Genomic DNA, 26,106 nt, shown 5'->3' with positions numbered 1-26,106 from the left:
AATGCATGAATGTTCTAATATCTCCACATCCTCACTAATACATTACTATTTTATTTTTAAAAAATAATAGCTAGCGTAATGGGTGTGAAATAATATCTCATTGTAAGTTTGATTTGCATTCTCCTAGTGATTAATGATGTTGAACATTTTTTCATGTGCTTATTGGCCATTTTTATGTCTTCTTTGGAGAAACATCCATTCAAGTCCTTTGCCCATTTTCAAATTGTTTTTGTTGTTGAGTTATAGGAGTTTTTATATATTCTAGGTATTAATTCCTTATCAGATACGTGATTTTCAAATATTTTCTCCTATTTTGTGAGCTGCCTTTTCACTCTGTTGATAGTGACCTTTAATGTGCAAGAGTTTTAAAATATTGATGAATCCCAGTTTATCTATTTTTTTCTTTTGTTGCTTGTATAGCTGATTTTAATGTATGATTTAACGGTGATATTCACCTACCGCATGTCCATTTGACAGTTGGTAGAAGCTATCTTGTAGGAAGAGTAGGAGTTCCACATGGAGAATTGGAACTGGTGTCCTCATGTGATTGATTACTACCACTGTACTGCAATGCGTTGTAATTCAAGTGTCCTCTTAAGTGGATTTTGGATCATATTTTTATGTTATGTATGTATTTTCACTTATATATTTACTAAATTAACCTTTACAATTATGGAACAAATGGCTGATAAAATATCTTGCACAGAAAACTCAAATGCAAGATTAAACTAATAATGCAAGATAAAACTAATAATGCAAGATGAAGACAATAGTAAGAGCATGGCAGAGTTGACACTTCTCCTTCTACTAGGAGCTTTTTGTCAGTCACATTAAGAAGATCTGACAAGAAGTTAGTAAAAATTCACAAGTATCAATGTAACTATTTTAAAATATGGATTTACCTGTACTATGGTTAACAACATATCGTACTCTAAGTATATATTATTAGGATATTAGGATATTAGTCGATAGTTTGGAAGTATGAAAACTTGCAAGACATTCATAAATATTTATGTTTGTCACATCATTTTAAATGCGTTTAAACATTATTGCATCCAGAACATATTTTTAGAGTAGGCTGATATCACATATGTACACAAATTTATATTTATATAACCAACACTTACTGGGGATGAATCCTCCAGTTTTTTTTTAATTGATAGGGGTATTTCAAAAAGTTCGGAGACCACTGAGTTCTATAAAAAGGAGTAAACTTACAGACACATTTATCTATCAGCCTCGTTGGCTAGGGAACTGCACACTTTTATGCCTAGAGTTTCTTTTCACTTTAAAACTGTAACACTGACTTGACTCCAGTCTGTTTGGCAAAAGTTCCTTGATGGGTCACTGCAGAGGCAGCAAAGAATTAGCATGTTTGGCTTTATTATTTATGTGACAAGTGTACTTTTTTTGCCTGTGTTTGTACGGACTTTGTGTGTGTATAGTTGAGTAATCCTTGGGACAAAACAATTATAACCCCAGGAGACTGATTTGATGCCAGAAGAAAATATCATAGCTGAGTTGAGTGATGAAAGCCATTCTTTCTAAGTTGTGATCTAAGTTGTGTTAAAAAGAAAGATAATTTTCTCAACAGCAAAACTGTGGCTAATCAATCACATTGAATCTGGGTTTCTCACAATGCCATTCTATTCATTCTATTATCCAAGCTTATAGATTTGCTAGCATCCTTGTGTACCCAGGCATTCACCCACTTGTGACTCTTCTGCCCATTTCACTGCTCATTAACACATCCATCACAGATTGAACGTGGACAGAGATGGGAATTTTATCTCGTGGCTTTATTCCCTTATTGTTTCCATCAGCATGGAATTTTTGGGTTATACATGAATTTTCTTTATCCATGTGGATCTTGACTTCAGAACCATGGATAATCAACTACCAATCAATCCTACTTTCAAAACAACTATCTTAAAACCAAGACAAGCTTTTCTGGTCATGCTTTAGATGGCCACAGCTGTAAAGCCATTTATGAGAAAACCTGGAATTTTGATATGACTTTATAATAAACTTTTGCATTTCTTTTAACTAGAAGGGCAGCAAAGCCAGACTAGGCACTGAAAATTTTTTCCACATAAGACAGCCTAAAGTTAATAGAGAAGGTAGTTTTCAGCTTGCAGTTACCCACCCTACCTAAAAGCTGCAAGTTGGGCTGGGTTTATAGAATCATGAAGTTAGAAGGGAACTAAAAGGATACGATAACTTGCCTCCTCCAGGAAATTGTGGTTATCTGAAGTCTAAAATAAAAAGCTTCTTTTTCCAAAGGGAGTTAACCCTCTTAACATGGGATTGCCCTCTACAACATCCTGAGAGACTTCCTTTTAGTCTGTTCCAGATGACCATGTCTTCTTGACTGTTTCAAGTGTTGGGGAGCTTTCCATTGATACATCTTAAAGTGGATTACCAGCACCTTGAATTGTTCAAGTCCAGAGTTGATCTTCAACGGGCTGATTCCTTCCTTTATCACATCCTTTCCTTATTGCATCTCCGGCTCTCTCATTAGTTAGTCCCATGGAATCTGTTCTTTGGCTTTACTGAACCTCTAGGTTTATGATCATTCCATTTTTCTATTAGTCTGGGAACCATCTTTGGCTTCATATACTTCTCTGCTTAGTCAGGATCACACAGTCCATCACCCCAGCTTCTCTCTTAACAATAGCTTCAACGTCCCTGGTCCCTTTTCTGAGCTAATCCCGTAATTTTCCCATGTTCAGTCCCTGATCCCATTGAATAACCAGACCCCTGCTATCAAGAAACCTGTTCACTGATAGGCCCAAATAAGATGGGTAATATGCAACATAGCCCTTTGCATCCATGGCCCTGGAGACCCCTAGCACTTTTCTGATATCTTTGTCAACTTGAGACATTGTCCCAAGATGCAGCCTCAAAAAATGAGGCATCCGGAGTTTCAGTTTCCACTCAGGAATGTAGAGAGCTAGATGGAATATCACTCTCACCCTTTAAATAAAAATATAGCCAGGCAAATTGCAAGTTCACTACTTTTATTGAACTCAACAGAGAGCTGAATTTTCAGGGCTACTGACTAGTATAAAATCTAGGAGTAGACATGCTCTTGTTGGGTGAGATGAGATGCAAGCACTTGCTTACCTGGGATAGATATATTCAGATGCTGCTAAGGGGAATTTAGCTGGACCCGCCCCCTTTTTTAACTTGATGAATTGTGGAACCATTCATTCTCTAGAAGTTCAAGTAAGAAAAACAAATTATATTGAAATATAATTATATTTATACTTGGCATTTGGTTCATCAAACTAATGTGATCTGGAGTTATTTTAAAGACCTCACATTTTCTCAGCAGAAGGAGTCATCTTTCTGTGGACCTGACCCTGGTCCAATTTTTTATTCATCTCTTGACTTAAATTGAATAAGTCTTTATTGAAATTAGACTGCTTGGCTGTGTGTCTCCTGGAATCGATCTCCTCCAGGACCAAAATGTTCTTAGTTAATGAGATGCCTTCTTGTTATTGCTTATAAAGTCACTAATACTTTTCTGAGAGTTTATGAATACAATTTATGTTAATGTGTATCCACCCATAGAATAACCTGAGTAGCTATTTTCTCATTAAGGCACTCTTAGCCAATGTATTACAGTAGAAGTTTTATTCCTAAGGGTTATTTCTGGTCATTGGAAATCTTAAGTTTTTTTCACATTTAATTTTATGTAAACTGGGACTTCCCTGGTGGTGCAGTGGTTAAGAATCCACCAGCCAATGCAGGGGACACGGGTTCGATCCCTGATCCTGGAAGATCCCACACGCTGAGGAGCAACTAAACCCATGTGCCACAACTACTGAGCCTGCTCTCTAGAGCCCGTGAGCCACAACTGCCGAGCGTGTGTGCCACAGCTACTGAAGCCCGCGCGCCTAGAGCCCGTGCTCTGCAACAAGAGAAGCCACCACAATGAGAAGCCTGTGTACCTCAGCAAAGAGTAGCCCCCGCTCACCACAACTAGAGAAAGCTCGTGCGCAGCAATGAAGACCCAACACAGCAAAATATAAATTTAAAAAAAAATTAATTTTATGTAAACCAATTGGTTATTTATAAGCTTGTTTATAGATGATTTGTTCCACTGTTTATAGCTCTAATTAGGAAATGTATAAAATCAATTGTTAATGAAGTCTGAGTCAGTAAGATAACTCTTTGAAGGAGTCTAAATGTGAGATCTGGAGATTTTATGGAGGGATGACTCTCCTGCTGTTCTTTCAGTAAGCATCTGTTTTGCTTTCTGTGACTATTTCTCCTGGCCTTTCTGCAGCACAAAACCAAAGCAAAGGGGACTAGAAGGGGCTCAGAGTTAGTCCTGTGTCCTGGGAACAAACTTAAGCTAATTGTTCCACCAGGGGTTTGAACCCATGACCTAGACCTCATTATATCAAGTTCTAACCAACTGAGCTAATAAGGAAGAAACCTGTGAGAGGAACATGACATCAAGTCTAAAGCAATACATGACACCACGTCACCCCAGCAATCACTGTTTCTATTCTCACCCTTCTCCAAAAGAATTTTGGAAACCATCTTTTTAGGAGAATTTTCTGATAAACCTTACAAAGTTAGAAAACTCTTCAGGATTCAACAACATGGATTTGGTGCCATGACAGACTCATAGGGAATGACAGAACTCCCCAGACTTAACAAGATAATTACTGGTATTTTCAAAACAGAAAGAAAGATTTCTTTTCTACCATGTGTCACAATGAGAAAATGCCACAAGATATTGGAACTATTATCATCATTGTTTATTTCAAGAAGGAACGTAAGAATTGACTTGACTTCCAAATGACTCATCCTGGGCATGTCGGAAATATGTTATTCATTCATTCATTCATCTTTTAATCAAAAATATTTATTAAGCTTCTTCTCTGTGACGGGAATTGTCATAGGCACTGGAAGATACAGAGATGACCAAGATGGACAAGACCTCGTTCCCATGGAGCCTATATTATTGCAGGGGAACATAGACAGTAAACATGTAAGCAAATAAATGAGCAAGAATTGATCATTAAACGGTGATAGCACATGATTTCTCATGTACTAAGTGTGAGCTTGGCTTTGAAATCGTGCGTTTGAATCCTACCTCCTCTACTTGTTAGTGCTGTGAACTTCAGGAAGGTTTTTGAGCTTTGTTGAGTGTCAGGTTCCTGGTCTGTAAAATGATGCTGTTTTGCTATGTTAAATAGTACAACATAAGTAAAACATATGGCACTTAGCAGGTACTCAAGAAATATTAGTTCTCCCTTCCAGTGAAAAAGAACGATATAGTGTTCGTCTCTCTTACAATAACCAGATGTAACTTATTTTGAGCACTAGGTATAAAAAGTTTAGAAATACAGTAAAGAATTTGAGCTATGGTACTTTGCAGAATGATTTTATTAAAATACATATAATTCCGTCAAGAACATTGTTGGCTTTAAACATAAAGGCTGTTCCATTATAACCCTGCTTTCCAAGATAAAATGAACATTTGCTAAATCATGTTTAACTTTTCACTAGTGATTTACGGCACTCTTTATCTGAAGATATTTTTCTTCCAACTTTTCAGAGCTGAGAAACGGAGCAGACAATAGGTTAAGGGGAGAACTGCATATTTAACTTAAAACTTTTCATCTCTGTGCTCTGATCTAAGCATTCCTTTTCCAGGTAGAGGTTTGGTATTTGAAAAGCAAAGGAATCAAGTTTCTTGGCACTCTGTAGCCCGAAACATTTATCAAAATAAAGCCCAGGAGCTGGGCCCGGCACCAGCCTTTGGAGATTAGAAGAATGCTGCACATGTGGCAAGGGGTATGGGAGAGGGGAGAGGATTGCCCCTGAGGGAACTGCTTTCTGGAGGTTTCTGTGCTCCAGCCAGCTGTCTCGCTGTTAGTAACAAAAGGCTGGCCCTAGGCATCTGGCTCCATCCCCAGATGTTCTCAAGGCCAGCGGAAAATACAGAAAAAATATCTGGGTGTTTTAGATTCAATAATACTTGGTACAGTAATAATGATGATAATAGTAATAATAATTATATTAGTGATTATATTGATAAATATTATATATTTGATAATTATAGATACATTAGAAATATAAATAGTATTATCAATAATAATTGGATTACATCACTTCATGTAATAATGTAATTCAATTATTATTACAGAAATAATAGTATTTTGGTGTACTTACTAAGAACTTGACACACATCACCTCTTTGAAACTCCTACCAAAATATTTTGATTCAGGTGCTCTTATTTCCCCATGTCACAGAAGAGAAAAGTGAGACACAGTGAAGTGAAGTAACTTCCCTCAAGTCACCTAACAGGATCTGGAATATGAACCCAGGCAGTAAAACTCTGAAGTCTTAAGTTCACTCTCACATACATTGACAAATCTATATTCGACTTCGTTTTCTGTTACTGATCCAATGTTTTCAAAGATCAGCAACATATGAAATGTGAAGTGTCAGCCACGTACTGTTGTGATCAGTGAAGCTGAAGTGTGCAACATGTGCCTTCCCCAGAAGAAATACAGAGAACGTGCCTTTCCCTCTGCATCCTAGCTGATGCCGCACTCTTGGACGAAGCTCTAATTTAATTAGCAAATACAGTAAATCAATTGAGTAAAAAGGAGGAAGCATTTGTGATTTGTAGAGAGAATTTATATCTTTCATTTACTGAAGTCAAAATAGCTATGTTTCATTTTCTTTTTGTGATGTCAGTTTATATTTTAGTCCTTGTTGTTTTTCCTTTTTCAAGTAAATGACCCCATGGCTGTTTTCCTTTTGTGCTCACGGACCCAAAGCCCAGATGATTTCAAACATAACCTTCCCAACCTTAGGCTGTTTTCTTGGCCAATCACTAAGCTCAACCCTGAAGAAGTCTTTCAGGTTCATTTGCTACCAGACTCCAAGGTGAGAGTTGGCACCTTCTGGTTTTTGTTTACAAAAGTTGTTTTCATCCAAAATAATGCTCTGTGTTCCAGAAAAACTAAGCTGGGGTCCCTGTTCACTTCAAAGGAGTCACACTAGGCTGGAGTGTTCTCCTGAGGTCACAAGCAATGGAAGAATTGTCAGAAGCTAATGTTGTAGGTCACTGACTTGGCAGGCGTTTTCAAAGATGTCACCTGAAGCAGCAAAGGTTTGATCCTTTTTCTGAAAAAGCAGGACCATGTAGTCTCTTGACCACAAGGATAAGCTCCCCTCAGCCATCCTTTCTGGTTTAATGTCATCTCTGGTGGCTTTAATGTCTTTCTGCATTTGTTATGAATCAAAAACTCTGGGAATTCAGAGCCCAAATTGACTTACTGGCTTAATATTTTGGAGTTCTCCGTTAATCCAGTGCTTTTCAGCCAGCTTCATTCACCAGTACATCTGCAAATGTGTTTTAATGTGGTATTAGTCTGGGAAATGAGACTAAAGGATGGTGGAAAGAAAGACAAAGAGAAATTTTCTTGACTCCTACTTTCTTGCCTCAATTTTTAGCACAAAAGCTAAAACAATTCATTTATTCATCTAACAAATATTGTGAGCATTTACTGTGTCCTGAGTGTGATAAATGGCACTATGGGGATATGAGGCTTTCTTTTGACACTTGAAAGATTTAATTTGGTCACAGGATTCAATTTCTTATCTACGTTTTCAAAGGGAAGAATTAAGAGCAATAGTTAGAGATATAAAATAAAGACTTCAACTGGATTAGAGTAGTTTAATGGTGAACACTCTGCAGAGTACTGAGCTTCTTGTCACTGTAGTAATCAAACAGAGGCCTGTCATTCAGAAGATTTCTGCTTGGAAAAGCCACTGGAGTTGACGCTTGTTAATCTTCCAACCTGGAAATGCTGCAGTTTTGTGAGTTAAGTGTTTACTTTGAGTAGTTCCCAGTCTCCATGAGAAGATCAAGACCTGAAGTCTGCACATCTTTACTGGCAGCCCTCAACAAGGAATTAAGGGCAGTAAAACAGGTGTGAAGACCTCTGACTTTTACACCTAGTATGCTGTATATTACCTCAGTTTTGAGCACTAGTGGCTAGTGGTGGCTTACTATAACTGAAATTCAAACCAAGGCCTTTCCCGTTACAATAAAGAGACGGTATTAATAATACGTTTTATTTTGAAGTATTAATATTTTCAAATGTGCTGTATTTTTCAAAGCTTTCACTAGCATCACTGCCTTAAACAATTCTTTTCCTTTCTTATTTAACAAGTAGAACCTGAAAGGTTTTGGTCTTTCCCAGTCACAAAACCTCAGTTCCTCTGAATGAAAGTTTAAAAAGAAAAAAACATGTGCTTATTAACATAGATCTAACATATATATCATAATATATGCTTGTATTAAATACATATACATATCTAAATATGTTTGCAACAGATATAAGAATAGTCTTTGACGTTACTTCAAGTAATTACAAGTTCCTTATATTATAATGTCTTTCCTACTGACAGAGGACCTTGGTTTTTAATCAGTTTCAGTCCCACAGAGCAACAAAGATATATTTGATACATATACAGAAAACCAAGGTTATGAGAATCATGAATATTTCCTGTATTCATTATTTTTGTATATTTTGCTTCTCTTAATAACAGATTTATTTTTTTCAAGTAATTCTTCTCTGCCTTTCTACTTTTTTATTAATAGATTTTAATTACTGATAATTGTAGAGGTAGTTAATTCCAGTCGATATTTTTTGAGCTGCTATTATAACCAGGCATTGTCTTAGTCACAGTTATCTAAAGTTGAGAGAAACACATTCTTCAGTAGCAGAACTGAATGCTTCTGAAAGCCAACCACCATGAACAGCCCATAGGAAGAGGGCTCTTTACCTGGGCCCTAATGGCTTTGTCATGATAACGCAAGAAAGAATTTCCTCAGGAAAGAATTACATCAAAAGATGGAAAACCAAATAAAACTCATAACCTCTTAAGCCTCAGGTGATTTTAAATGACAGGAGAAGGAAGCATAGCAAAGTTGATTTGAAAACACCTTAGACATGTATATAAAGGGGACTCTTCCTCAGGCACTAAGAACTTCTCACTTAATCAGGCAACCATTGCCTCTTTGACATATTTGAATTTTATTTATTTTTTACATATGCTTCTGCTTTGGGGAATTAACCTTGTGCTGCAGTTGCAGGAACACCATCCTCATTATACAAGTCAGGTTGGGAAGGTTGAGTGGGGTTGACTGTCAACCCCCAAGTAAAAATCCAACTGCTCAAACAGAATGTTTGGCAGCACTAACTAAAACCCACATTAAGAACATTTTTGTGAGTCATTCACAGATAATTTCTGAATCATATGCAGAAAAATCTTTTTGGAAGAAGTATGTAGTGTGAATGGCAGTTTTCTCCCTCCTGAGGTTAATAGTACTCCCTCGGAAACAGTTTTACATTCCGCTGTACCCTGAGGCATCGGAACATATCCCCTTTTCTCACGTGTGTGCATGCACTTGGAAACAGTAAATTTGCTCTGAAAGGGAGTTTCCCGGAGTTGCCCTGGCTACATCAAAAACCTTTTTTATTTTACAAATATTGCTTTAGGCTTTATGAAGAATGCGCAGGTTCTGTCCTCAAGAAGGTTACAATGTATTTGTGTAGAGCGAACCTCAAATTAAAAAGAGTTATGTAGACCAATGAGTGCAGTCAGACTTGGGAGAAAGCTCCCAGCCCCTGTGAATGCATGTGAGTGTTACCAGTGTTATTCAACAGATGCTTTTTAATTGTTTCCTAATTAGTCCATGAATTCCTAAAGGACAAGAATAGTGTTTTATAAGTCTTTGCATCCCCTACAGCTTTTAGTGCACATTTGTTGGTTTGATGTTTAAGATCTTAGAGAAATTACTTTCCCTTCTTTTTGAATTTTTTTCTTCTACTGTCCAAGTGTCTCAAAATTCTTTAAGAGAACATCTGGTTTTTCCCATACTGTGGCAATTCCTTACCATCAGTTGATAGTATGGCATTATCTAATTAGAGACTCTTAGGAAGGAAATAGCATTGGATAGTTATTAATTCATACCTTGTCCCAAAGCAGAAATGTGACATGTTTCCACCTGTTACCTACTCTAAAGGCTGGTGATATTTTGGTCATGTCTTCAATAAAGAGCTGCATAGCATGTGAAGGTGGTCCCAGACTTTGTTATTCACTGTTGGTAGAGCTACAGCAAGATCTCTATCAGGGCTAAATCACAAATAATCTCAGCAATTTAAGACTGGATCAGCATGAGTGAACCACCCTGGCAAAGCAGTTCCAAATCAGTAGTTTTTAGCGATCCATAGTCTCAATGACAATGAGCCCTTCCAGGATAACCAAAAGTTGTAAAGTGAGGTCAGAGGCACTGAGGAGATAGGTTTAGAAACAAGATGGAAACAACCTAGAACCAGGGACCAAGTATCTTCTTGAGCAGTGACTACATTTCCCCCATCCCACTACAAGACCTCCAACCCCTTATTTTTATCCTTTTTCATGGCTATTCAGGAATGAATGCCAATAAGTTTTCAGTGACATTACCATCATATTAATGTTTTTCTGTTGTAGGATTTAGGAAACCACAAGCTCAGAGTTAATTTTTAAAATTAAAAAAGACATAGATTAAGCACACTTGTCTTCATGCAATTCTTAGATGCAGTGCCAGAATAGTATTTCAGCCAATAGGTATTTTATCCCTTTAAGAGAAATAAGAAAATAGATTGTCCAGAGGAGTCCTCTTGACTCTATTATAAATTTCTGACTGTATATGGTCAGCATTAACAGGATATAGGTTTGGGCCCATGTAGAAGAAATCTGTGCTGTCAACATCTCTTGAAATACTGACTGTTGAAGTTACAGGTAATGAATCAATCATAGGTATATAAGTTCTTCTTGCTTAGGTGGTAGATTCAGATTCCTGATTTATGAGTTGATATTTTATTCTTTCTCTATATAGAAGGAAATGGTTGCTGTTTGAACAGAAAAACAAACAAAAAAACAAACTTAAAATGTCATGGTATCTCCTGTTTTAGTGTCAATTGAGCAAAATTAAGCAATACAATTTGGGTAAAATTATGCCCTGTGAATCGCCCTGTTAATGAGGCAACACCAATAGACCATGAAGATGACTCCCAGTAAGTGAACAACGACAGGGCTCAGGAGATTGAGACAAAGTCTTTCATCCTGCCCCTGACTGGGGCACAAACTCCTGACCTCAGCAAAAGAGCAGTTTGTTCCCAGATGTGAAATGATCGAGTGCGAGGTGATGCTGCAAGGTCGTCTATTTTAGAGCTCTGTTCAGCGGCTTCTGATTGTAGCTATGATGGAGTAGCTCTCACCAGACTAGTCTTTCTGATGACACTGACCCTAAAAGCTGGATAAAAATGCAAGGTAAACAAACAAACAAAAATCTTTATGGAGTCATTGGAGAACAATTGAGACAGCCAGGACTTGAAGGGCTGAGATCCAAGAGAAAGAACATAATGGAGATGAATCCTACATTCATTGCTGCTTTCACCCCTCGGAATATGGCACATAGGTAGAAAAGAAAGCAGCACCTTTGAGGTCTGACAGCTTCTCTGGGAAAGGGATACAAAAAATTGGAATTTAGAGCTATAAGACAACTAGGACTAGAAAGGTCTTTGTGCTGAGAAGAGAAATCTGCAGAGGATTAAACCCAGCATTCTGTGTGCAGTTTCCCCCTGAGTCATTTGGTTACTTCTAAGCTGTATGTGCCCAGGATGAGACACATAGAAACCCAGCGGAGTACAGTTGCTAAGAGGCTAAAAAGCTAAGCTGCAGATATTTTGGCAATCTGACGGTACTGAGGAAAAACTGGAATTCAGGCTTGCCAAGGAGAGACCCTCATAAATACCCCAGACTTTTATTTGAAGCTTATGAAGGGCCATCACCTGGGAAAAAAGACAAAAAATGGAAAAAGAAGAAACATCTCCCAACTTATTTTATGAGGGCAGCATAACCTTGAAATCAAAACCTAGCAAGGTTATTACAAGAAGGAAAATTTAAAAACCAATTTCTTATATAAATATAGATTCAAGAATCTTACATAAAATATTAGCATATCAAGCACATCATGACCAAGTTAAGTTTGTTCCAGGAATGTGTGGCTGATTTAATATTAAACATCCAATCATCATAAGACACAACAGTAAAAGAATATGAAAAACCACATGATCATCTCAATAAATGCAGAAAAAGCATTTGATAAAATTCAGTGCCCATTCATGCTAAAACCTCTTAGGAGCTAGATATAAAAAGAAATTTCTTAAACTATTAATGGGTATCTCTAAAAAACTACAGCTAATCACTTAACAGGGAGATAGTAAATTCCTTTTCTTCCAAAATCAGGACTAAGACAAGGATGTTCAGTATCATTATTTCTATTCAATATTGTACAGGAATGCTTAGCCTGTGCAATAAGACAAACAAAAAAATGAAATTTGTAAGAATTATAAATTTTAAAAATGTCATTCTTTGGAGATATATGATGTGATTGTGTACATAAAAAATCCAAAAGAAACTTGTATCAGGCTTGATAAGTAAATTAGTAAGAGTACTGAATAGAAGGTAAATATGAAAAAACTCTATTGTTTTTCTGTATAATAACAATAAGCCTGCAGATACATTTATTTCAAAATAATATTCTTTACAATGGCATAAAACATTTAATACCTAGGAATAAATCAATCAAACATTGAAAACCTATAAACAGAAAACCACAAAATATTATTGCGGTAAATGAGGGACGGCCAGAATAAAAGATATGCCATTTCCAAGGATTGGAATGTGCAATGCAAGGATGTCTGTTCTCTCTGTATTTATTTATAGATTTAATGCAATCCCAACCAAAATTTCACCAGCATTGCTTTGAATTAAAATTGATAAGCTAACTCTAAAGATTTTATGGCAAATCAAAGGATCTAGAATAGTCAAGACAATCTTGAAGAAGATCAAAGTTGGGGGGTTTATGTCAAGTTACCAGTACTAATCATAACACTCTATAATTAAAGCAGTATGATTCTGGCACAATGGTAGACAAATAGATCACTGAGCAGGATAGTTAGTCCAGAAACATCTACACATATACAGTCACTTGACTATCAATGAAGATGCATGTTGAAGAAAAGATTTTAAAAAATGAATTGAGCTGGATTAATTGAACTGGATTATCCATGTGGAAAAAAATGAACCTTAACTCCTACCTTATGCTATATACAAAATTAATTTCAGATGGATTTAATGTGCTTAATTAAATGTGGAATGCTTAAATGTAATATGCTTAAATGTGAAAAGTAAAACAAAGGTTAAGCTTAACATAGGACAAGGTGTCCATGACCATGAGTTGAGCAAAGCTTTCTACTTGTTTTTTTATCATTTAAATTTTTATTATTTTTTTAATTGAAAGATTCTTTAAGCTCTACAGTGCTTTACAATTTTCCAAAGTTTCACACACATGATTTCCTATAATCCCATAACCCCTTTTTAAAATCTAATACCCCTATACTGCCCCTGCCCTCTTCCTTCTCCCCACTGGTAACCACTACTTTGTTCTCTGTATCTGTTAGTCTGCTTGCTTTATTCACTAGTTTGTTGTATTTTTTAGATTCCACATAAAAGTGATATCATACAGTATTTGCCTTTCTCTTTCTGACTTTTTTCACTTAAGCATAATGAGCAAAGCTTTATAAAAAGGGCACAAAAGCACTAACTATAAAGAAAAAGCTTGATAAATTGGGTCTTATTAAAAATTAAGACATTTTGTTCATTAAAATATACTATGAAGAGAGTTAAAACTCAAGTCATAGAGGGGAAAAGATATTTGAAATGTGAATATCTAGCAAAGAACTTGTATTAATAAATAGTAGTGAAATAAAGAAATAAGAAGGCAACCCAAAGAAAATGGGCAAAAGACTTCAATAGGCACTTAGAGGAATATATGCAAGTCATTAATATAAAAAAATACTCAACATCTTTAATTAAAAGAGAAATGCATGTTATATCCACAATAACATAGCACTATTCACTTGCCAGAATGACTAAAATGAAAAAGACAAAGAACATATAACACCAGTTATTGGTAAGGATGTAGAACAACTAACACTCTCCCACACTGCTTGGAAATGTAAATTGGTACAACTACTTTAGAAAACTATTTGAAATATCTACTAAAGCTAAACACATACCTCATGTCACAAGAAATTTCAATTTTAGATATATAAACAACAGAAATACATACAGATGTTCACCAAAAACATGTACAGAACATTTATATTAGCTTCATATGTAAGAGTCTCAAACTGGAAATAACCCAAATGTCCATCAGACAGCCCAAAATAAATTGTGATGTATTCTGCAATGGAATATTTTATAGCACTGGAAAAATATCAAACTATGGCAATAAGTAAAAATTTGGTTGACTCTTACAGATAAAATATTGAGCTAAAAAGCCAGACTCAAAGGGGTCCGTACTATAGGATAATGTATGATTTCATTTATATAAAGTTTAATAACAATTAAGCTAACATATGGTGACAGAAGTCAGAATATTGGTTACCTTTGGAGGAATAATGACTGAGGATGATTGAGAGGGGATAGAGGGAGGCTTCTGGGGTGCTGGTAATGCCCTCAGTCCTGATCTAGGTAATCATCTTGGTGTGTTGAATTCATAAAAATTTGTTAAGCTGTGCACTTACTGTATGTATATATAGTGCTCTTTAATGTATGTATATTTCAATATAAAGGTTTACCGAAAAGTAAACCTCTCTAAGCATCTTCAGTTGTGAATTCAAACCATTTCAAAACATTAGGTTTTTGAGCCTGTTTTGAAAGAACATTTCCTAGTGATACGTTTTCATGGTTAGCCAGTTGAAAGACTATACCTATGGTGTACCAGTTGTCAGATTATAGCTATTACTTGGAAAACAGGCCACGATTCTTGATGTCATCTTTATTACAGCCCTTCAATTTAAAAAGATCAAACTCGTTATTTTATTACTATTTATAATGTGAATCATCAGCAGTATTTCTACAGGCAGCTCTAAACATAATGCAAGATTTGTCATTAGTTTGGTTCTCAGCAAACTCGTGGTGATTCTGAACTGATCTTTGTAGCTTAAGAAAGTCTCCATTTTGGTAAGGAAGTGGTTCTGGCTTAGCTTCAAGGAGCTGAGTGAATTTATCTTGGCCCTGAGGCATCAAAGGCAGTTTGGTTGAGTTTGGCTGTGTGCATGTGTGTTTTCCCTGCTACTGTTCATTTTGGGTCATTGGGAAACAAAATCCTACTTAATTTTAGTTTTTTTTTAAATGGCTATTTTAATGATTATAACCCTGGATTGTATCTTTGAAATAACATGATTAAAGGTTTGTAGGAAAAATATTAACTTCTTAACAACCATGCCCATCATTACTAGCTAGTGTGTCAATGTGCAATTCACAGGACTAACCACACCAAGTCTTTAAACTAAAGTTCATGTAGCTTGAGTGAGTAAGGGAATTGAAAGTCATTGTTCCTGTGAAAGAAGACTTGGAAAAGAGGGGGGTTTTAGAGAAGGTTCTGTCTTCTTTTTCTTGGGGGCAGGAAGTTGTTAGCCTTATAGTTTAAATAAATCTACTAAGCTATGTGTGTTTTATTTGATACAAACACAAATAAACATAATAAAGCCAGTGGTAGAGCAAACAGATTGTCAGCAAACACTTTTCTGAGCACAGCACAATACAGCCTTGTTGCTCATTGGCTGAGAGTATTTTATCTCTAAAAATGGATGGCCAGTCATGAGTAAAAGCAAGTAATAACTGCTTTTCAGTAATGCAAATATATATATTCTTTTAAAATATAAAACTATTTCCAAGATGGAAAGTTCTATAATAAAACAGTGACATAACAAGTCATGCTAAATTAAGTACATATGTATATACACACACAAGCACAAACACATGCGTAGTATCCTTCCTATTTTTTTTTATTTATTGTTTCAAATTTTAATACTAGATATTTCCTGTAAGGGATCTGGTTCAACTTGGACCAAACTCCAACCCCAGAGTCTGTGGTAGTTCAAAGCTTCCCCATGAATTAGCCCTTTACATATTTCACAATGCTTTATTTGTGTTTAAAGTTTATTCCCTTTTCCGTGTTTCCCTCCAAAAAGCCAATCATACCCCAAATTCCTGAGCTTTGAAACCTCCTTGCAGAAGAGAGAAGTCATAATAAATGATATCACTCTCTCCTCCTTACTTGGTCTTCTGCCCTCTCACTGGCCCCACTTGTGCTCAGCTGCTTGCCAAAGGCCAACTGCTTTCTGCCTAAAACTTTGCCTCTTGTACATGTTGCATATATATGTATTTTCCCTTTCTACCATTTAACTTTTGTTATAGAGTTTTTTCTTGAATAGAAGTTGTCAACTTTTAAGTAGTGTAGTTTTGGTAGTCTTTCCTTCTATGTTTCTTGGCTTTCTTTCAGTATTCTTGCTAACCCCATGGTGATGATAAAAGTTATACTATATTTAGTGCTACTAATTTTATGGTCTTAAGGTTTATAACTTTAATTCACCTGGAATACATTTATTTATTCATATTTTTGTGCTGTAAAATAAGAATAATTTTTTTCCAGATTCGGTGATTTTTATTGAATAGTCAATCCCTCCCTCTTATTTGAAATGTCCTCTATATCATGTATTAAATTTCTACATATGTGTATGTGTGAGTTTACACACATACATCTGTTTCTGTACTTTGTATATAGTGCCCATTAACCTCCCAGGATTTCACTGGAACTAGAGGAGAAATGGAAGTCATCCAGAGATCCTGAGCAGATGGGAAACAGGAGTGAGGAGAGGCAAGATGTTTCAGTGTAGACATTTTAATTTTTTTTTTTAATTTGAACTATGTGAATGTGTTAAAAATTCAAGAAGTTAAATTGAAGATATAAACTGCACAAAGTTTCAGTGTTGCTTTGGTTATTTTTTTCTATTTCCCCAATGATTATTTTTATTTTAAATTTCTTATTGATTGCTTCAGAATTATTTCTTTAAAAATGCTGAGTGTATGTGTGTGTGTGTGTCTGTGTGCATTACAACATTGCATTTGAAAGTGGAGAGTTAAGTACAAATACACATTTTCAAAAGTCATTGTTTAGATTTCTGATGTTCATCCATTAGCAACTTTATAATTTTGAAGGACTGGAATATTTTTAGGGTGGTTTACTTGGCATAGCTAAGAAGAAGTGTTGCTGGAATTATTCACTAGGGCTTTGGCTTTCCATATATGCTCTCTTTCATTTGCATATTGCCTCAAGGGAATTAATATTTGACTACCCAAAGTCTGACCCAGACCACATGGGCCATCTGGAAGAGGAGTTTCACTAGTCAAGTCACTCAGTGACTGAAATGGGAGAAAAAATCGAAAGCCAAGGGTAGGTTTACTTTGAGTCTCTTACATGGAAATAACCCAGACTGAAGAATCTTTACAAATATGCAGTGAATTTTGCTATTATAAATATAATGGGTTTCCTAGTTTCAGAATCACCTCTGGTTCTGCATGTAGTTTATAATATTCCACTTTATAATATTTTGTATTTAATAAAATTTTTATTTGTGAATAGAAAATTATATAGTTATTATGCTACAAGTTCCTACCACTTGTTTATATGCTGCCTATCATATAGTAAATTTTAGTTTTAGATAAGCAAATGATCTGAATTGTGGCTATTCATAGAAAATATTATTTATCGAACTAGAACTTACTTTTTCACTCTAGTAAAATTGAACTGGAAAATGTTATTTGGAGAAGAGTGTGATAATTATCACATTAATGTGATAATTTGTTTTATGTCTTCCTGATTTCAGTGATGTTTAATAACATCCTCTCTATACCTACTAGTATGTGGGTGTGACTCCTGAATTTCTTTTAGACATGTTTGTCCAAATAAGAGTCTGCAATTTTTTGCCTGTGATCTCTTTATGGCTGGTGTATATTTATAGAAATCATTTCTCTTTCTACTTCATTTAACCAATATCTAGGTATTCTGTTGATGATGGAAATTGCAAACAATTAAAATTCTATTATATAGGGTAAAAGCAGGTCTAAGATTATTCTAATGTTTTAGCCACCTCAACATTTATGCAGTACCAGTATAGTGGCAAAACTACCAAATTTTTTGATATTGTTACTAACCCTTTCCCATTTTAGTTTTTTTGTTTGTTTGCTTGTTTCCTTATACTAAATGCTATTTACTAGAACCACAGGTGACTTCTGGTTCTACTCCTTACCGTAGGTGGACCTGGTCCTCTGGGGAGATAGGAAGAGCAGACCACTTCCCAGAGGGTGCTCTAAGACGGTGTTTCTTCTGCCTTTTCCCAGACTCAGACAGTGATGCTGAGGAATGGGCCAGGTGCAGTGAATGTGCAGCTACATAATATGTTACTCAACAGACTGGTCAGTAGTGGTGGGAGAACCTCTATATCAGTTGGACCCAGATACCCTCTCAAATTGTGCAGGCTCATGGTAACCCTTTGATACAGAACCAGAATTTTTCATCAGTACCTCTTGATCTGCCTTACAGAGGCCTCCCAAACTCTTCCTGTCTTTTCTCCAAGGTAGAGATAACTAGACGACTTGAGATTCTACCTATAATTACCACTGGCTTTATTTGTATGTGGGTTTTTAACTTTTATTAGCATTGGTGGAAATCCCACTGCCAGGAACTCTGGGAGGAGAGCATGCATAATTCCATCTCTGTTTTGACTCTTCCATTTAGTCAAACTCCAAATTTGGTTCACCTCACTTTTGGAAATGTAGCAGTGTAGAGTTTCCTCATTCTTATTTTTGTCTGTTTCTCCATAGTTCTCTGTGAACTCCCTGCCCACATTCCTCTGGCTTCCCCCACTCTGTTTATGCTGCACCCTGACACCTCCACTTCTTCCAGGGATGTGTTCTGCCTCTGAATGATACTACCCATCCAGCACCACCACTTTAGCCCCAGATCTCTCAGAACTATTGCCATTGCCTTCAGAGTGCTCTCCTCTTCTTTCTTTGCTCTCTGCTTTCCTGTATTTTCCTAACAAATAACTTTTCTTGAAATACTTCTTTCATTATGTCACTTTCCAAGGACCTAAATTGTTTTTTGTTACTCATCAAATGAAAACCAAATTCTTGTGCGTCAAAGATTGATGTGACTTCTGTGCTCCGGTTAGTCCAGGCTATTTAATATTCCTCAACCTCTCCCTAGTCATCTATATCTATAAACCACTCTCTTACTTTTTATTGAGATAAATCCCACATCTGTTCAAGATTTAGCCTACTCATATCTCTCCCATGAAATCTTCTTTAATAACTAAGCCTTTATTCCATAGCCTTTCCCATCTCAGTTCTAAAAGCATTGAGTCTGTACCACATAGTTTAAAACGCTTTTAGCTTTATATGGTTATTTTATGCTGCATCTGTTAGGAAGTGCATTTGGTGACTTGCAAGGGACCCGAGTATAGTGGCTTGAATATGACAGATATTTATTTTTCATGTTATGAGATGTCAGGAGGTAGGGATTTCACAGTTGCCACCCTGGTTCCTTATGGCTCCCCATTCTGCTGTCCCTCAGGTCTGGTCCTCAGCTTCATGATAGAAAATGCTCAGTAGCTCCAGCAAGAAGAAGGAAGGACATAAATGGCCAGCCTATTTTAAAAAGCTTTTCTGGGAGCACTGCCCGGTGAAAGGCCACCATTTTTTACAAGGGAAGCTGGGAAATGTAATCTTGAAGACATTTGCATTATTCCCCTCCCCCAAATCTAAGGATCCTGTTAGTAGGGAGGAAGGGAGGATGGTTACTTTGGGGCACCCCTCAGTCTCTGTGACACATGCATAAATGTGAGGCTTCCACATCCACCTAGCTCCAGGGACACAGCTAGTGTCTAGTGTCTGCTTCACTTTCCTGAGCAGTGGTAAAGTAAGTAAATTATAAACGTTCAACAAATCAGGATGTACCCCTTAATGTCAGGAAGAGTATTTCCTTTTTACTTTGTCTCATACTCTTTATTCTTTTCCCAGAAATATGTACAAAAAGAGATAAATTCTTTTAAAGATACAGGAGATAAATGTGAAACTTGTTCATTTATGAACGTTATGTTTTGTTCTGTTGAAAAAACACAATTATATAGGTACATCTGGATTTTGATGCTAGACTACTGGATTGTAACATTCAACAAATGTCTAATAAATACTCCTCAGCATGGCACACAATTCCAGGTCTATATAACAAACAGATTTTTTGACATATGTCTTAAATTTGCAATCTTTGGGGGCAACTAATACAGTGGTTTGTTAACCCAAGTAATCTGTCTCTGTATTCTTATCAGAATTTAAATAAAGAATATGCATGATAAATATTTGCTATTATTTGTGATGCTCTTGTGGGTAGCCATTAGGAGCATGTCTGCTTCAACTGAAGGGTGTTTTCCTACTTTTGTCAGACACAAAGCAAGGCTCCTTTTGTCTCCTGATCACAGCTCTAATTTTCCCAGCTGGATAAATTCACCAAGTTGAGAATCTGAGAGGCCTTAACATTAGCAGAATCTACAAAGCGCCGGAGGGGCACAAAACCTACATAGAAAACGTTAGCTCTCCAGGCTTGGCGGTGTGGTTGCTACAGCTACCAAGCTGCTGATTTCTCTGCTTCATGTTCACGTGGGAAGAGAAGCTCTCAAGGTTACAGGGGCTTCATTATATAACTGACATTGCAATTTGTTTGCTTTAACGTTTGCATTTTAATCTACCGTGCCTGGTCCTAAGTAGGACTTTTCTTTGGGAATACTCAGCTAAGTGGGGGATGGTTAGACCGAGTTTTATACAATCAGGAGGGCAGATCATAGAGTGTAATTATGATATTTTTTCTCCCTGAACTTTGCAACCATTCATACCTTGGCTTGAACCGATGTTGGGGCGAGCTGCATTGCTGCATGTGCCACAAAGAGAATACAAGAACCATTGTTCCATATATATATAAACACTATACGAGCCAATTTTAAAATAGCAATTAAGATGAAATCACATCAGCCTGTCCTTGGTGCAGTTTAAGTAGATTTCCAAGTATAATTAACTGGTGAATCATTCTGAAGCCTTAAAGTTCTTACTTAATGATCTTTGAACATAGTCTCTAAAATATTAATTGCAGATGAATAGGCTGTGCTTAAAACCAAATCATGTACATAATGTAATTGACATATGACCTTCTCTAGGGGAAATTGCATAGTGACAGATATATAAGAATGTGTTAACAGTGGATTAGCAGTTTATATATTTCCATTTCTTTTCATAAATATATGTGTCATCGATGATAAAGAGGTCTCTAAATTCCCTCCACTTTCTTTTCCCCAATCTCAGTTTTGGAGAGAATGTGACTTTTGTAACTTCTCTTTGATGGAATGGCATTATCAATAGCAAAACCCTGTTTTTTTCCTTTGTTTGTTTTAGGTTAAGAAGGAGAAGCTAAAGCACGGTTTCTGAAATTTAATTAATTTTTCTTTGCTGTAAGAAGGCATGCTTGACCACTCTTTGCAGTTCTTTAACAGCTTCTATCAGACCTTCTGAGTGGTAAGGGAATAATTTTTTGGAGCACCTATTATGTTTTCTCTTACTTTGTGTACATTGTCTTATTTAATATAGCACTATTAAGTATTATTAATTTATTTTACAAATGAAGGTAGAAAGTGGATTTTCGTATCCATAATCACAAAGCCAATAAATAAGAGAGACATAATGGTCTTTCTAACAGAGACTTGGGTCTTTCTAATCCCCAAACCCACATTCTTTTCATGAACTTGGGGAGACATACCATGCCAGAATGACTTCAAATGTGGAGAGATAGCATGGTCTAATTCTCCTTTGTTTTAATTTTTAACAATCATTAAATTACCTACAAGAAGTTTTACATAAACATTGTTAAATATAAATCTGTATTATACTAGATGCTGATTTTTATCCCCAGCAGCCATTTCCCCTGTCTTGCCTCAAAGACTTTCAGTTTTCTTTGGAGGATCCTTGTGGGTCCAGGGAAGCTAAATTTAACCCTGGTTTCAAGGGTGTGTCATGTGACCCAGGCCTAGCCAATCAGAGCTTTCCTTTTCTCTGGCCACAATGATTAGTTTAACAGTTGAACATGGAACAATAGCTCATCTAATCAGTATGAATCTCAAGACTTACTTTGGAATGCTGGAGCGAAGGTGCTTCTGTTGATTAAGATAGTGTAGATTTTTACTTCCCAGCCCCTTTGACTTTACACTAGGCCATATGACTTACTTTGGCCAGTGACATACAGGAGGAAATCATGTGTGCCATGTCTGAGTAGGACCGTTAAGAACCCTCATGTATTTCCACTATATTCTTTTTTCCCCTACACGGTCATAACACTGGCAATATCCCAGATAGGGGCTCCTCCATCAGCCCACATCCTGCAATGAAGACTGTGTGACACGGCCACAGTTGACCTCCAATGGAAATGTATAGTGAATTGAAAATAATTTTTTGTTGATGTTAACCATTGAAATCTGGGAGTTGTTTTATTCTGTAGCATAACTTTGCATAAACGGTAAGGTGTGGTGGTAAGGCTGGAACTGCTGCAACCACTTTTGCTGTATGAAGTCAGCTGAACAGCAAAGCTGACATAAGAAGGAAGCAGTCAGGAAGATCATAAAGACAGGCAGAGCTCTGATGATATCATACACCCTTGACTCATGGTTGCAGTCATCTCTGCACCTGAAAATTGTATTTAAGTGAATCAATATATTTGCTTAAGACAATTTTAGTTGGGTTTTCTGTTACTTGCAACCAAAGCAAATGAATTGCTTTATGTATCATACTATAAATTTCACTAAATTTTCCCTCAACAGACATCTAAAATATAGCCTTGAAATCAGCCCAAGCAGTTTAAGTTATAAGGTCCTGGAAGTCACTAGCTAGATCAATGTTGATAAAGGAAGGAAGCCACTCAACAGGCAAGTTTAATGTGCAAGTAGGTAGATGCCAAATGAGAACTATATAAGATTGCTATACTAGTAATAAGATTCAAGTTATTTTTTCAAGGATAAGTGAAGAGTTTACATTTTCCAAAATATTGCCTGTTTGTTTTTATTTATTTATTTGGTTTTGGCCACACCACGCAGCATGCAGCACCTTAGTTCCCCGACCAGGGATCAAACCCATGTCCCCTGCAGTGGAAGCACAGAGTCTTAGCCACTGGACCACCAGAGAAGTCCAATAATGCCTGTTAAAAAATGTTTAAGTGAAGATTTCTCAAGAGAAGGGTTAGGGGGAGGGCACAGGGGTCATGGAGTGATGTTCTGAAAGACCTTGGCCAAATTACCATAAAGGGTCTAAAATCATTGGATTTTTTTCTCCAGTAGAAAAAAATTGAAAGTAAAAAAACTGTGACAGATAAGTCACAGATAACAACAAATGGGACATCTAACACTCGCAAAGTTGTTGTGAGAGTTTCCCTTGGAAGAGTGAGTACCTTGTTCTCAAATGCCGCTACTCAAGAGCAGAGAGGAAACTTCCTGTTGAACTTCCTGAAATGACAGAATGGAGTTAAAACCGAGCCTTACCAGAGCCAATTTTTCTATTCCAAGAGAGGTAATTACTAAGGTCAGAACACTTTCCCTCTATGAAATAGTCATCCGATTACAGGAAAAAATTTCTGTGTCTACCTCCAAAATGTGAGTGGACTTTTGAAAGCAATAAATTGTACAAGTAGAGTGCTGAAACCAAAAACTAAATGGTAATATTCTTAGTTAGAATATACCGTGATAGTAAAACAGCAAGAACAAAAATTTAAAATACAGTAACTTTGAATAGTCTCTGTGTACTGAAATTAATTGTAATTAATTTTTTACTTTGTTTTATTTCTTACTTGTTGAAAAAGTTTTGTTCCCACCTCTGTCCTCATCAGCCCCATTTTCTTCTGTCACCAGCAGGTAAACATATTACTAATTGTTGAATATCTTCCCAGAATTTCTTTATGCAAAAGCAAGGAAATGCACATATGCATTATTATTTTCCCTCTTTCTTCCATAAAATGTAGCACTCTATAGACTGTTCTATGTTCTTCTATTTTCACCTAATGATATCTCTTGGAGATCTTTCCTTATCAGTAGTACATCAAGAACTTTGTCATTTTCTCTTACATCTGCATAGTATTTCTTACAGCATGCATGTACAGTAATTTATTTAGCCAGCTCCCTATTGATGGAAAGCTGGATTCTTTCCAGTTCTTTACTATTACACTCAGTCCTTTTGATAACCTTTAAATATTTTGCTTCATACATGTTCATTGCTTATTTTCAGAGAATGAAAATAAAGCCAAGTCCTAAAATAGAGTCATCCTTGATTTTGGCAATCTTCTAAATCTGAGGGTTCACTTGGGTTATTTTTACTACTTAAAGTTTACTAATTTATTTCTTCACTGTCCCACTCATTTAGCCAAGAAAAAGCAGCTTTTATTTATAAATAAATATAAGGTACCTAGATACTTGGAAAGAAGGGACAATATCTCATATATCTTCATAGGGCTATCCTAGGACAGCTGCAGAAATTTTGCTTCCAACAAGAATGATGGAAGAGAAACTTCCCTTGTGGCACAGTGGATAAGACTCCACACTCCCAATGCAGGGGGCCCAGGTTCGATCCCTGGTCAGGGAACTAGAGCCCACATGCATGCTGCAACTAAGGAGGCTGCCTGCCACAACTGAGGAGCCCACCTGCCGCAACTAACACCCGGTGCAACCAATAAATAAATAAATAAATAAATATTTTTTAAAAAAAGTGAGGGAAGAAAGGGCCATTTCCGTAAGAGCCGTGTAAATAACATATCAGAGCCCTGGAAAATCTTGGCTTCCTCATCTTGACCTCCATATTTAATCCTGATGATTTATTTTCCGAATTGATTCTCACATGCATTCCTTCTCATATATTCCTTTTCCCTCTGGCTACATTCTCCAGAATGCTTTGTCACCAATGACCTTTTTGTTCCATCCTATGTGCATTCTGTTGCTGATGTATCACTTTAAAATATCCCACTTGTTGTATAATACCTCTATCAATTCTTCCTTTTTGTTGTTGCTGTTGTTTTCTCAAGGAATTCTTTGGGTAATTACTTTAATGGAATTTGGTTTTTGATAATTTATCCCCCCACTCCCCACCCCAAGCACTCAATGGGAAATTTAAAACATGGGTAAGATTTTGTTTTGGATTTTGATTCCTTTTTCCCCTTCTTAATTACAAACTGCCTGAATATGAATTAAATCAACATTGTTAAATAATATATTTTTATAGGTCAGTGTCTTTACAAGAGGCCAATGTTCCCAACTCTGCCCACAGTCTGATCTCTCCATTTCCCTCTTACTGACAACAGTGGCTTCCTTGAGTCACCTTTCCTGGCTTCATTTGTTGACATCATCACCAACTCTTCTCAGTGACTCCGCTCTCCAGACCATGCTCTCTATTTGTCAGGGAGATCCCTGGATCTTTTTTAGAATCCTGCAGCTCATGCCTTCAAGTATTACTTTGAAGAGAAAAGCATGAGTGGAGGCTGGGAGGTACACTCTACTTTCTTTTCTCAGTAATGCTATTTAATTCATTGCTTGATTCATTACCATCTTCGTTTTTTCTCTTTCTGCCTGTATTTTTGTTCCCTGGTGTATAAACTCCTCTCCTCCGTGGGTCTCTGTGTAAGGAGTTTCTTCTGCTGCTGCTTTTATCTGCTTTCCAGAATTCTGGAAGCAAAGTTTTCCAAAATGTAAAAGACCTATTAATACTCTGGGAACAGTTTATTGGTTTAGTTTGTTTAATTATAGTCAGAGGTAAGTCAAAATTACTACAATCCCTCTTTTAAAAAATACATTGATACTTCAGTTAGTTTAGCATGGTTCTACGTAATTCCTTAGTCACTTGCTAGTTGCTTCTTTTTCTTAAGTTTTTATTATTTTACAATGCTGTGTTAGTTTCAGGTGTACAGCAAAGTGATTCAGTTATATTCAGATACAGAATATATATATATATATATATTTTTTTTTTTTTTTAAGATTCTTTCTCCTTATAGATTATTACAAAATATTGAGTGTAGTTCCCTGTGCTATATA

The sequence above is a fragment of the Balaenoptera physalus genome (genome assembly GCF_965194825.1).
Source record: "Balaenoptera physalus genome assembly, chromosome: 6".
NCBI classification, from domain to species: domain Eukaryota; kingdom Metazoa; phylum Chordata; class Mammalia; order Artiodactyla; family Balaenopteridae; genus Balaenoptera; species Balaenoptera physalus.
The sequence above is the reverse complement of the archived record's forward strand: the minus strand, read 5'-3'. Positions refer to the sequence as shown.